Source organism: Procambarus clarkii, chromosome 31 (assembly GCF_040958095.1).
Source record: "Procambarus clarkii isolate CNS0578487 chromosome 31, FALCON_Pclarkii_2.0, whole genome shotgun sequence".
Classification (NCBI taxonomy): Eukaryota; Metazoa; Arthropoda; class Malacostraca; order Decapoda; family Cambaridae; genus Procambarus; species Procambarus clarkii.
In genome coordinates this window covers 7,102,337-7,116,168 of record NC_091180.1, presented here as the reverse complement: position 1 = coordinate 7,116,168, position 13,832 = coordinate 7,102,337, and the positions used below count along the sequence as shown (strand labels likewise).

The 13,832-nt window shown below is 41.2% G+C and overlaps 1 protein-coding gene across 1 annotated transcript in view; it reads left to right on the top strand.

Moving 5' to 3' along the window:
- Positions 1-13,832, top strand: part of LOC123749652 (sentrin-specific protease 1) — a gene marked incomplete in the record, with an annotated part of 209,597 nt that overhangs the window by 34,928 nt on the left and 160,837 nt on the right.

Genomic DNA, 13,832 nt, shown 5'->3' with positions numbered 1-13,832 from the left:
ACTGAGGCATTAGAGGAAAAACAGAATGCTGATGTGATATACACGGACTTCGCAAAGGCTTTCGATAAATGTGACCATGGCATGATAGCACACAAAATGAAGTCAATGGGAATAACCGGTAAAGTAGGACGCTGGATACTCAGTTTTGTGTCAAACAGGACTCAGCGAGTAATGGTCAACCATATAAAATCTAGTCCAAGTGCAGTTAAAAGCTCTGTACCTCAGGGTACAGTCCTTGCATCGCTGCTTTTTCTTATTCTCATATCAGATACAGCTGTATAGACAAAAATACAAGTCACAGCTTCGTATCATCCTTTGCAGATGATACAAAAATCAGTATGAAAATTACCTCGGCTGAAGACATTGAAAAACTTCAAGCTGATATTAATAAAGTTTTTGACTGGGCATCAGAAAATAACATGATGTTTAACAGTGATAAATTCCAGGTACTCAGGTACGGTAAAAATGAGGACCTTAAACATAATACAGGGTATATAACAAAATCAAATGTACCCATAGTAGGAAAACAGCATGTAAAGGATTTGGGAATAATGATGTCTGACGACCTAACGTTAAGGGAGCATAACCAAGCAAATATTGCGACAGCCAGAAAAATGATAGGATGGATTACGAGAACTTTCAAATCCAGAGATCCCATCACAATGGTTGTACTCTTCAAGTCACTTGTGTTGTCCCGTCTTGAGTACTGCTCAGTACTCACTTCCCCCTTCAGAGCAGGAGAGATTGCTGAAATAGAGGGATTACAGAGAACATATACGGCACGCATAGACGCGATAAAGCACCTAAATTATTGGGATCGTCTCAAAGCCCTCCAAATGTACTCACTAGAAAGAAGACGAGAGAGATATCAAATAGTATACACCTGGAAGATACTGGAGGGCCAAGTACCAAATCTACACAATAAAATAACAACGTACTGGAGTGAATGATATGGAAGAAAATGCAGAATAGAACCAGTGAAGAGCAGAGGTGCCATAGACATAATCAGAGAACACTGTATAAACATCAGAGGTCCACGGTTGTTCAACACCCTCCCAGCAAGCATAAGAAATATTGCCGGAACAACCGTGGACATCTTCAAGAGGAAACTAGATTTATTCCTCCAAGGAGTTCCGGACCAACCGGGCTGTGGTGGGTATGTGGGCCTGCGGGCCGCTCCAAGCAACAGCCTACTGGACCAAACTCTCAGAAGTCAAGCCTGGCCTCGGGCCGGGCTTGGGGAGTAGAAGAACCCCATCAACCAGGTATCACTAAGTTGGTATGCTGAGTGGCAGTGGCAGCCAGAGGCGGCCCGCCACTGGCTGCCACTCACTCCCTCCCTCCCTCACCTCACCTGACTTGCCACCATTCTCCTCCCACCATACTGATTTTGCTTTTATATACAGACGTTATATATAAGTATTTACATGTTTTGTTCACCATAACTGTACATCTAAGCTTGTATGGTGAGTAAAGGCACAAAGACGTAGGACCTCACACAGTCAGCTGATGGCTGCCGCCCTCAAGGCCAGACGCACTAATATTTCTCCTCCAACAATACTGTTTGTGGTGTTATTGCGCTATATACACACATTATATATAAATATCTACCTGTTTTATTCACCATATTTGTACAAGTAAACTGGTATGGTGCCCAAAGACCATTGTGGTAACCAGTAAACAACACCGTCGTCTGCATGGTGGTGTCGTGCAGACGATGCCACCGCCCTCACCAAAATGGCGTCTCCCCACCTTCTCCTCTTGCTGTTTATACCCTCTATACACACGTTATATATAAGTATCTACATTTGTGTTCACCATAGCGAACCACTAAGCTGGTATGGTGAGTGCAGTCAATAAAAGGTGGCCACACACAATCAGAAGACATCGCCACCACCCTCCCTCCCACAGCATTACTCCTCCCTCCATGGCGCACAGCGCTAAATATCACCACAATCCTGCTATTATCAGAACCCTGGTCAGTTTTATCAGTCAGGGGTCTTCTGTAATAATATCATTGCTACATAATAGCATGAACAAGTATATTATGGCATTTTTAGGCGATGCTGTCATCACAAGCTGAACAGCAGTGCAGTTAGCTCAAGCTGCGTGCATCAGGCTTGGTAGCTCACTCAATACTGAGGCCAATAACACCCGGGAGTTTGGCCCACGATTTTTTTTTTAACACTTTCCTGGATTTTCGACTTGGAATTACGGGCGGTTTGCTTAATCGCTTGTCGGATCACGACGTAAATTTACGGACTGTGTTATATTGGGTATTTACTACTCGATTGACTTGGGGTTTGTATGAATATGTTTGCCAATAAATTTTTGTTTTCTCTAATAGGCACTGTGCCTATTTGAGAAAACGGCAATGTATTGTAACTTAGAGGAGAGACTATTGAATTGGTGACACAACGCGGGTAATCGCGCACTCCAAACACTCTTGTCTTGGCCGCGATCATGAGTATACATTTATATGCATATGTCTGTGTAGAGAATTTTATTCCGAACACTATACAAACAAAAAAAACGGAGTGAATCAAGTATAAACTTGAAAAAACATGAGCAAAGTAAAAACTTTTTACGCTCACGGGTACAAACACGCGTAAGATTTTATTTGACGCTCTGTTGGCCAATTCTACCTATGTTCTTATAGAACTTTCAATTGCGAACACATTGCTATAAAAATGAAATACGTAGCTCGAGAAATAATGTAATGACAGTAAAATAAGTATAAACTTTCAAAGCGCTGCATCACAACAGTGTCGTCGCTGCTGAAATCACTGCTAACGCTTCGCCCAGTTCCCACACTCATGCGGAACATAATTAGACATTGATAGGCATATGTCTGGGTGGGGAATTTTATTGCGAGTTCAGTGATATCAAAATAAGCGCTGTAGGATGACTGTGAGGCTGGCAACAAACGAAAGAGTATGAACATTTACTTCCTGTTTGGGTGTCACGGCGAGTCATCTTCGTGTTTATTTACTTCGTGGTGGGATAACAAATGCTTGGGTTACATTTTATGCATATGATCTTGTAGAGAATTTTATTGCCAACGCATTGATACCAAAATGAAAAACGTAGCTCGAGAATTGATGTTAGGAGCGTGAAAAGATTTTAAACTTTTTTGTGTTTACCCTTGAGCGCCCAGAACGCCGCGCGCACAACCCGCTTTTTTTTTTCAGGGAGTGCCGCGCGCACTAAAGTGTTAAATGGCGTCTGTTTACAAGAGCCCTGATGAAGGTGTGGTGAACCCCGTATATCCGCGGGCAGTTTAAATCTTGCGTAGTACTCCAACACGTCATATGACGTGATGCGCAGTTGACTGGAACAACTTCCAACACGTCATATGACGTGATGCACACTTTAAGGGTTAAGGAGTGGTTTCGTAGAGAGCCTCGGGCTATTTGGCAGTCTCCGTGGTGTAGTGGTAAGACACTCGCCTGGCGTTCCGCGAGCGCTATGTCATGGGTTCGTATCCTGGCCGGGGAGGATTTACTGGGCTCAATTCCTTAACTGTAGCCTCTGTTTAACGCAACAGTAAAATGTGTACTTGGATGAAAAAACGATTCTTCGCGGCAGAGGATCGTATTCCACTGCTTGTGGGCAGAGTTAGCTACTAGGTTCCCCAATATATACTGAGGGAGCATAGTGAGAGAAGCAAGAGGAGACCAGCCAGCAGAGCAGAGCAGAGGCCAGCCGTCGAGATAGGCTGTCGCCGGACGGGGGGTGACGCTGCCTGACAAATGCAGACCATCCCCCCCCTCTCTATTCAACTTAGACTCAGTCCTCGGTGAGTGAACATTTAGGTGACTTGGTCGTGTTTACAACTGTTGTGTGAGGATCAGGGGCACTCAAGTTGTAGGGTTCTCGAATTCTTGGATGATGATTCACTTTGCATATTAATCTTGAACATTAAGTTGAATTGCTTAAATTATGATACTTATCATGTGAAATATAATTAATGAATTTATTATTTAAATTGTCTTTAACTTTGTTCCCTAGAGTTTTTGAGTTGAGGTGAGAAAGCCACTGCGGTTACTGGTTTCATGATTTTAATGAGTACATGATACAGATGGAACATACTAATAATGATCTCTTGATAACATCATTGAGAATATTGTGATACAGACAAGTTCCATTCCTTGTCTTGTAGGTACGGACAAATGAATGGATGGTGGCAGCATTTCTTCTTCTACTATCTACTCTTCTACTATCTACTTTTCTACTTCTACCTATCTACTCCCCTCTCTGAACTCTCCCTTTCAACTGACGACCCTCATCGCTCCTCCCATCTCTCTACCTCTCTCACCTCAAACCCTCACTAATTACTTCATTATTCATCTCTTTCCTTTCGTTTCTCTTATACGTTTGTGGCAGTGAAATGTGTTCTAAAGTTCTCTAGAGTTGCGGGTAGCTGATCAAGTTACGGCGCCTTGTAGTCATAGCACCTAGGTAGTCAAATACCTAGGTTACAAGGTGTTGAACGAGAGAGGTTGCCGTAGGAACTCTTGGGGGGGGGGGGGTTAGAATAGTTAGCTAACTGAGGGCGGGATAACGGACTAAAGAGAGCTGTTTCCCCCGACCTCGTTAGTTAACTGTGGGGTGGAATAATGGACAAGAGAGAGCTATTTCCCCCACCCCCCATTACACCCCCCACACTCTCTTCCCACCCACACTCTCTTTCCCCCACACACACTTACCCCCACTTCCTTCTGCCCGTCTTGTGCTCTCCTGCTCGACACCTGCCTAGCTGAGGTGGTGTTGAACTTCAGCTCTTTGGTCTCGCGTCTAGTAGAAATGATAACTATAATATCTTAAATGTGTTAACCCTTTAGTTGCGCAAGACATCATATGATGCGTTGAGTGACTGGCAGTAACTTGCGCTCGGCATCGTATGATGTTTTGGAGTACTGCGCAAGATTTAAACGGCCCACGGATACACGGGGTTCACTACACCTTCATCAGGGCTCTTGTAAGCAGACGCCATTTAAAAAAAAAATCGTGGGCCAAATTGTTACGGCCCTATTGGGTCGCAACTGGGTTCTTTCTCTGATCTTATTAGAGATTGGGTATCCGGCCCCAAGTTAGTAGTGGCTTTCAAGGGGTGTGTTCCGTAACGCAAGTAAATTAAAGGGGAAGGGATACAAAGTCACTAAATTAAATATATTATTACACCACCACCATAAATAAATATATAAACAGTCACACGCGGTGTTGCTATTACTACACTTATTATTTACAATAACACGTCTTCCTCCGAAGACACGGGATGCTCCACGGTGCTCACGATGAGTAGCCCTGGTCCTCTTATCGTGGCCTCACGATGAATCCTCAGATTCTCTAGACGAGTCTACCCCAGCCACAGGCCAGCCAAATCACAGTCCCACTGGGTGCACCGTCGTGGAGGCCTTCAACCACAAATCCAGCCTGTAGCTGGCAGGTTCCAATCAGCTACGCTGCGTAGGCCACTCCACGACCGATACTAGTGTTGCGAGCCCTAGGCAGGAGCCTCGTGTGATTCCACAGATCACTCTCCTCACCACAACACCCCAGTGGCTAGTCTTCTCCACCAGTCAGCCCCGGGTACGACAATCCCTGGTTCTGCCACCTCACAGGCAGGCTAACACAACAGTGTTCATCCGGGGGGTGACTCACAGCTTCTGCAGCAAATGCGTGGAGATACTACGGCTGCCTTGGGTAGACTCTTCCAACGTCCAATACAGCAGTCCCAGGTCGACTCTGTAATCAGACACGTCATTAGTACTGGGGACACTCTAGGGCACCTCACTTACAGGCTTAGACACAAACGTCCACCTATCCACCCCATACATGGCGTTGCTGTCTAAGCGCCACCTTACCAGAGGTCAGCAGCGGCTATGTCACGAGCTGATTCAGGCGGGAAACCAGCCCCTGTGGCCGGTATATCTCGTCCTCACTAGATGGCATCGTCCATTTGGAGGGGGTTTCGGGAGCGGACTCACAGATGGCGTGGTCGTCACAGCTCCGTGCTCGGACGCTGGGCTCGGGTCCGTAACACAAATTCCCGGGTGTGAGTGGCCTCAGTATTGAGTGAGCTACTAAGTCTGACCCATGCAGCATGAGCTCACAGCACTGCTGTTCAGCTTGTGACCACAGCATCGCCTAAAAATGCCATAATATACATGTTCTTTCTATTATTTAGCGATGATATTATTACAGAAGACCCCTGAATGTGATAAAACTGACCAGGGTTCTGATAATAGCAGAACTGTGGTGATATTTAGCGCTGTGCTCCATGGAGGGAAAAGTAATGCTGTGGGAGGGAGGGTGGTGGCGTTGTCTTCTGACTGTGTGTAGCCACCTTTTATTTACTGCACTCACCATACCAGCTTAGTGGTTCTCTATGGTGAACACAAATGTAGATACTTATATATAACGTGTGTATAGAGGGTATAAACAGCAATAGGAATAGGTCGGGAGCTGCCATTTTGGTGAGGGAGGTGCGTCGTCTGCGCGACTTATCATATTGTTTACTAGTGACCACTATGGTCTTTGGGCACCATACCAGTTTATTTGTACAAGTATGGTGAATAAAACAGGTAGATACTTGTATATAATGTGTGTATATAGCGTAATAACACCACAGTATTGTTGGAGGAGAAATATTAGTGTATCTGACCTTGAGGGCGGCCGCCACCAGCTGACTGTGTGAGTAATTACCTAAGTGTAGTTACAGGATGAGAGCTACGCTCGTGGTGTCCCGTCTTCCCAGCACTCCTTGTCATATAACGCTTTGAAACTACTGACGGTCTTGGCCTCCACCACCTTCTCACTTAACTTGTTCCAACCGTCTACCACTCTATTTGCGAAGGTGAATTTTCTTATATTTCTTCGGCATCTGTGTTTAGCTAGTTTAAATCTATGACCTCTTGTTCTTGAAATTCCAGGTCTCAGGAAGTCTTCCCTGTCGATTTTATCAATTCCTGTAACTATTTTGTATGTAGTGATCATATCACCTCTTTTTCTTCTGTCTTCTAGTTTTGGCATATTTAATGCTTCTAACCTCTCCTCGTAGCTCTTGCCCTTCAGTTCTGGGAGCCACTTAGTAGCATGTCTTTGCACCTTTTCCAGTTTGTTGATGTGCTTCTTAAGATATGGGCACCACACAACAGCTGCATATTCTAGCTTTGGCCTAACAAAAGTCATGAACAATTTCTTTAGTATATCGCCATCCATGTATTTAAATGCAATTCTGAAGTTAGAAAGCATAGCATAGGCTCCTTGCACAATATTCTTTATGTGGTCCTCAGGTGATAGTTTTCTATCTAGAACCACTCCTAGATCTCTTTCTTTATCAGAATTCTTTAAAGATTTCTCACATAATATATAGGTTGTGTGGGGTCTATGTTCTCCTATTCCACATTCCATAACATGACATTTATTAACATTAAATTCCATTTGCCAAGTGGTGCTCCATATACTTATTTTGTCCAGGTCTTCTTGAAGGGCATGACAGTCATCTAAATTTCTTATCCTTCCTATTATCTTAGCATCATCAGCAAACATGTTCATATAATTCTGTATACCAACTGGTAGATCATTTATGTACACATTAAACATCACTGGTGCAAGAACTGAGCCCTGCGGTACTCCACTTGTGACATTTCTCCTTTCTGATACATTGCCTCTGATTACTGCCCTCATTTTTCTATCAGTCAGAAAATTTTTCATCCATGATAGAAGCTTACCTGTCACCCCTCCAATATTTTCCAGTTTCCAGAACAACCTCTTATGTGGAACTCTGTCGAAAGCCTTTTTTAGGTCCAGATAGATGCAGTCAACCCAACCATCTCTTTCCTGTAATATCTCTGTGGCTCGATCATAGAAACTGAGTAAATTCGATACACAGGATCTTCCAGATCGAAAACCATACTGTCTGTCTGATATTATATCATTTCTCTCTAGGTGTTCTACCCATTTAGTTTTGATTAGTTTTTCCAATACTTTCACTATTACACTTGTCAATGATACAGGTCTATAATTGAGGGGGTCTTCCCTGCTGCCACTTTTGTAGATTGGAACTATGTTAGCCTGTTTCCACCCATCTGCTACGATTCCTGTACACAGGGATGCCTGAAAGATCAGGTGAAGTGGAATGCTGAGCTCAGATGCACATTCTCTCAGAACCCATGGTGAAACGCCATCTGGGCCAGCTGCTTTGTTCTTACCGAGCTCCTTGAGCATTTTTTCCACTTCGTCTCTAGACACCTCTATGTGTTCTATGTTGTTCTCTGGAATTCTTATTGTATCTGGTTCCCTAAAGATTTCATTTTGTACAAACACACTTTGGAACTTTTCGTTTAGTGTTTCACACATTTCCTTTTCATCTTCCGTGAATCTATTTCCCATTTTCAACCTCTGAATATTATCCTTTACCTGCAATTTGTTGTTTATGAATTTATAGAATAGACCTGGTTCTGTTTTACATTTGTCCGCAATCCCTTTTTCAAAATTTCTTTCTGCCTCTCTCCTCACTGCCGTGTAGTTGTTTCTCGCATCTTTGTATCGCTGGTATGTTTGGGGGTTCGGCCTCTTCCTGTATTGATTCCATTTTTGTGTCTTTCGGTCTCTAGCCCTCTCGCAATTTCTATTGAACCAATCCTGTTTCCTAGTTCTGCATCTCTGTTTTGGTATAAATTTTTTTGTGCCTTTATCATATATTTCACAAAACTTGCCATACATCTCATTCACTTCCTTGCCTAGCATCAAGTCTGTCCAATTATACTCACTAAAAAAATTTCTAAGGTCACCATAATGTCCTCTCCTGAAGTCTGGTTTTTCAACTGCTTCAACCTCCTTATTTTCTTCCAGCTTATAACGCATTGCATACTTTATTCCCAAAAAGACATGGTCACTTTTACCCAAGGGAGGAAGGTACTGAATGTCAAATATCTCTTCCTCCTTCCTGGTAAATATCAAATCTAGCATGGAGGGAACGTCCCCTTCCCTCATCCTCGTAGCTTGTTTAACATGTTGATACAAGAATGTTTCCAGGATGAGGTCTACAAATTTACAGGTCCAAAAATCTTCTGTTTTAGCTTCATATGCTTCCCAGTCTATGGATTTCAAGTTGAAGTCACCGACTATCAACAGTCGTGATCTATCGTTATCCGCTCTCGCTATAATCTCTCTCATTATTGTTATAAGACCTTCACGTTTACTATCTAGCTCCTCCTTTGACCATGTGCTGCTTGGTGGTGGACTATATGCATTTATCATCATTAGTTTATCATCCTCATAGCAGATCTCTAGTGCTATTATGTCAACTTCTTGTGGATTGGCAGTCATTATTTCCTTCACCTTTAGGTGTTCTTTTACCAGCACAGCAACGCCACCGCCTTTCCTAATTTTTCTGTCCCGTCTCCAAATTGAGTAGCCCCTTGGGAATATGACCTCATTTAAAATTACATCTTCAAGTTTTGTCTCCGTGAGTGCAACAATGTCTGGTGTCTGCAGCTGTATTACATCACTTAACTCCAGTATCTTCGATCTCACTCCATCTATGTTGGTGTATGCAATCTTCAGGAACTTGTTCCCCCTCTCCTTACTCTTCACTCCCCCTCTCTCTATTGATTTTGTTGGTTTGCCTTTATGTACCACTTTACTGGTTTGCCTACCCCTATCACTTTGTAGAAAAAAAGAATTTATTTCTTCTTCATTCCTGCTCTCATTTAAATGTTTTGCCTCGGCGAGGTTCAGTTTCAGCTTCTCTCTATCTTCTTTTGAAAGATCTCGTCTTAACGACCACCCTTTCCCATCCTCATCCCTTTGCAATTTTCTAGCATTCCTTAGTACTTCTTCCATCTGTTTGGCACCGTTTAGGGTGATCCTCAAAGGTCGATCTTTCCCTTTTACGTACCTGCCTATTCTCCTGTAGTCGCACACATTCTCTCTGTTTGTAAGACCTTCCACGAGGCCAACAATTTTATCTACTACTTTAGCTTCTTCTACAGCTCTTTCTGACCTAGATGTTATCGCCTTTTCTTTGCAGCCAAAAATGATCAGGGACTTACTCCGATCAACTGTGTTTTGCACCAACTTCGGGTTAGATGCCAATTCTTTCCTCACTTCTAGCCTAATGTTTCTTTTATCTTGGTTGCTGCAGTGTTTGACTTCCTTTACTGCTTCTTCTATTTTTTCCTTCTCCTTGGCCACTTGTGCATAAGTGAGTTGCATATCTTTCTTGCACTGTTCTATTCCCTGTGTAACTTCCTCCATCTGTGCTGACAAAAGCTGTTTCTCCTGTTGAATTTCCTTGCCTAACCTATTGTAGTCATTTATGTTTAAATTTACTTTAACTTCTTCCAAAGCTATTTTTAAGAGTTTATTTTCTTCTTCCATGGCTTTGCAATTTGTTTCCAATTGATTCTTATCCTTGCGCAAGTCTTTCACTAAACCCTCAAGACATAAAACTTTGCTATTCAAATGGTCATTACTTTCTTTCAATTTACTAATTATTTCTACATGAGAGTTCACTATAGTATCTAAATTTACCAACTTGTTATGTAGACTACTAATATCAATGCTTTCTTCATTGAATCCCTCAAAATCAAGCTCTGTTTTGTTTTTCCCCTTGCCAGTGGCCATCTTGAATGAGTAGCTACGTCTTTGTGCCTTTACTCACCATACAAGCTTAGATGTACAGTTATGGTGAACAAAACATGTAAATACTTATATATAACGTTTGTATATAAAATCAAAAACAGTATGGTGGGAGGAGAATGGTGGCAAGTCAGGTGAGGTGAGGGAGGGAGGGAGTGGCAGCCAGTGGTGGGCTGCCACTGGCTGCCACTGCCACTGCCACTCAGCATACCATCTTAGTGGTTCGTTATGGTGAACACAAATGTAGATACTTACATATAACGTCTGTATATAGTGAATAAAAGCAAAAACAGTATGGTGGGAGGAGAATGTGGGCGATTGAGGTGTTGAGGGAGCGAGTGGCTGGCTGGTGTGTGGCGGTCACTCCTCGTTACTTTTTGACTCATAATAGCAACTTAGTGGTTCGTTATGGTAAACAAAACATGCAGATACTTATATATAACCTGTGTATATAGTGTAATAGCCGACAAAGTATTTGTTCACTGTTTGATGAACATACAGTAATTGAATCAACAATATGCACACCATTTTTTGGAGTACAGTGATGATTCACTCATTTTAGTATATAAATATATCACACTACACACGATTGAATAATATTACAGCAAAAAAACTACGAAAAATCAATCAGAGACATTGAAATAATTAGGTAATTATCTCTTTGTGGCAACTCCGGCCTGACAACTGGCGAGCAACAGACCGTCTGGGACACACACTGAGTCATCACCTGTTTTTTGCCAGACTTCCCCACCCTATAGCAGGCAAAATATGCCACTTACGATTTTTTTATTATTTTTCCCATGATCAGTGAACACAAATTAATAGGTTTAGAAGAATATATATATATATATACAGTGGAACCTCTATTAACGAGTTTAATCCGTTCTGGCACCGAGCTCGTTACCTGGAAAACTCGTCTTTGGAAACAAATTTCCCCATTTAAAATAAAGGAAATAAATTTAATCAGTTCCACTCCCAAAAACATCCATACTTGTATGACTTTTTTTTATGTAAATATAATATTGCACATGTAAATATAAATGTTTTGTTGTAGTGTTTTAATATTTACTTTACCTTATGAAGAGTAGTTGCTGGCTTGAGGGAGACGATGGAGAGGTGGGAAGGAGGAGAGGGGTTATGGTGTGGAAGGAGAATCCACCTCTGAGTCAGGCGGACTCTCTCTTCTTGGGAATTAAACCCAAATTTCATTTCAAATGTCACACAAGGATGCGTTAGACCAGCACCAAATAAAAAATTACGTTGATTACACTCGTTGTGTCAACAATATAATAGTCTTACCACGAAGATACAATACAATGCCGTTTTCTCAAATTGGCAATGTGGTTATTAAAGAAAACGGAAATTTCATGGCAAACATGTATACAATCCCCAAGTCGATCGGATAAGAATTGGATTTTATAGAAATATTTGCTCAAATGACGCTTGAGCGCGGTGTTTGGGTGCATTCAAGAGAAAAAAAGTGTGTTACGTTCAAGCGACATATACCTGCGAAAGTGATAACACTTTCATAAAGTGTTATCACAAAGTGATAAATTAACTAAACATTTTCACACACCGGGTTGTCACTGCTTTATCAGGGCAGCTTTTCCAAGAATGCGTTCATTTTTTCAAACATTCCAAACAATTCACTGATCTCAGTGGAAGAGGCAGCATCCTCCCTTACCTCCTCATTCCCTTACTAATGGTGTAAATTGTTGATGAGGACCTGCCATACTTCCTTGTGAGATCAATCACACAGACACCACACTCATGCTTTGCTATAATTTCCTTCTTTAAATCCACAGTAATTGTGTCTTCCTCTTGACAACACTATCTTTAGCAAGCAGCTTCTTTGGAGACATCGTGTGTTACAAATTGTAGTCGCAAAACCACTAAAAACCCAAAGAAAAGCTCAAATAAATCCATAGGGATGCTTGTCGTGTGAGATACAACAACAACACTGGCGTCGGAGGCGTCCGAGAATTTGTGAGAACCCGCGAGACGCTAGGAAGCGCCATGTGGTTTCACTCGTTAATAGAGGCGAGCTCGTCAATAGAGATAAATTTGCTGCGAGTGGCTTGCTCGTTACTGGAAAAACTCGTTAATAGAGCCACTCGTTACTAGAGGTTCCACTGTGTGTATATATATATATATATATATATATATATATATATATATATATATATATATATATATATATATATATATATATATATATATATATATATATATATATATTATTAAATATGACCGAAAAAGTAAGATTAATAATTCTAACACGAATTTTCTACCCACCTCAAGACTCCGCTCCAATATAGAAGCATCAAGAAATATGGACCAATAGGCTTTCTACAAACACTTCTATTCAATATCCATTGTTTCGTGTTCTGTCTTGTGTTGATGAAATTAATACCCTATTAATACCACCTCTTGTTCTGTCTTGTGTTGATGAAATTAATACCCTATTAATGCCACATCTTGTTCTGTCTTGTGTTAATGCCACATCACCCCTTCCACCTCACTCAAATGTAGATATAAAATCGGAGATGCGTAAGTTCTATTCAGTTGTGTATTTGTGAACTAAAGTCTTTGAAAATGTAATAAGTTTTACGAAACGCGCTCGTGTCGCGTCAGACTAGAAATAAAAATGAATTTTGGAGAATTGATTTTTGATTTACCTCCAACAGTGAAAAGAAATGTACGAAAGATTGAGAAAATTCGTGTTAGAATTATTAATCTTACTTTTTCGGTCATATTTAATAATATATATATATATATATATATATATATATATATTATATATATATATATATATATATATATATATATATATATATATATATATATATATATATGTATATATATATATATATATTTGGTATGCGCCTGTGGGTGACACATGCTAAATAGCCAGGTGCCATTTAAGGGTTAATGTATTGTAGCACATTTTGCACACTGCAGAGAGGTATTTAATTCTTCTCAAGCAGACCCATAGTTCTATTTAAAATTTTCGAGCTCAGCGTGGTGTGAATGTAAGGCATCCTGTTCCAAACCATTCAAAAATTGAGAAGCTATGCAAAATAGTAATGGATTGTTTTGTTTGAGAGGTACTACTCGGTAATCATTGCAGTGCAGATCATTTAACAGTTTCATTTAATGAATTTTACAGGAACAGTTGTGCT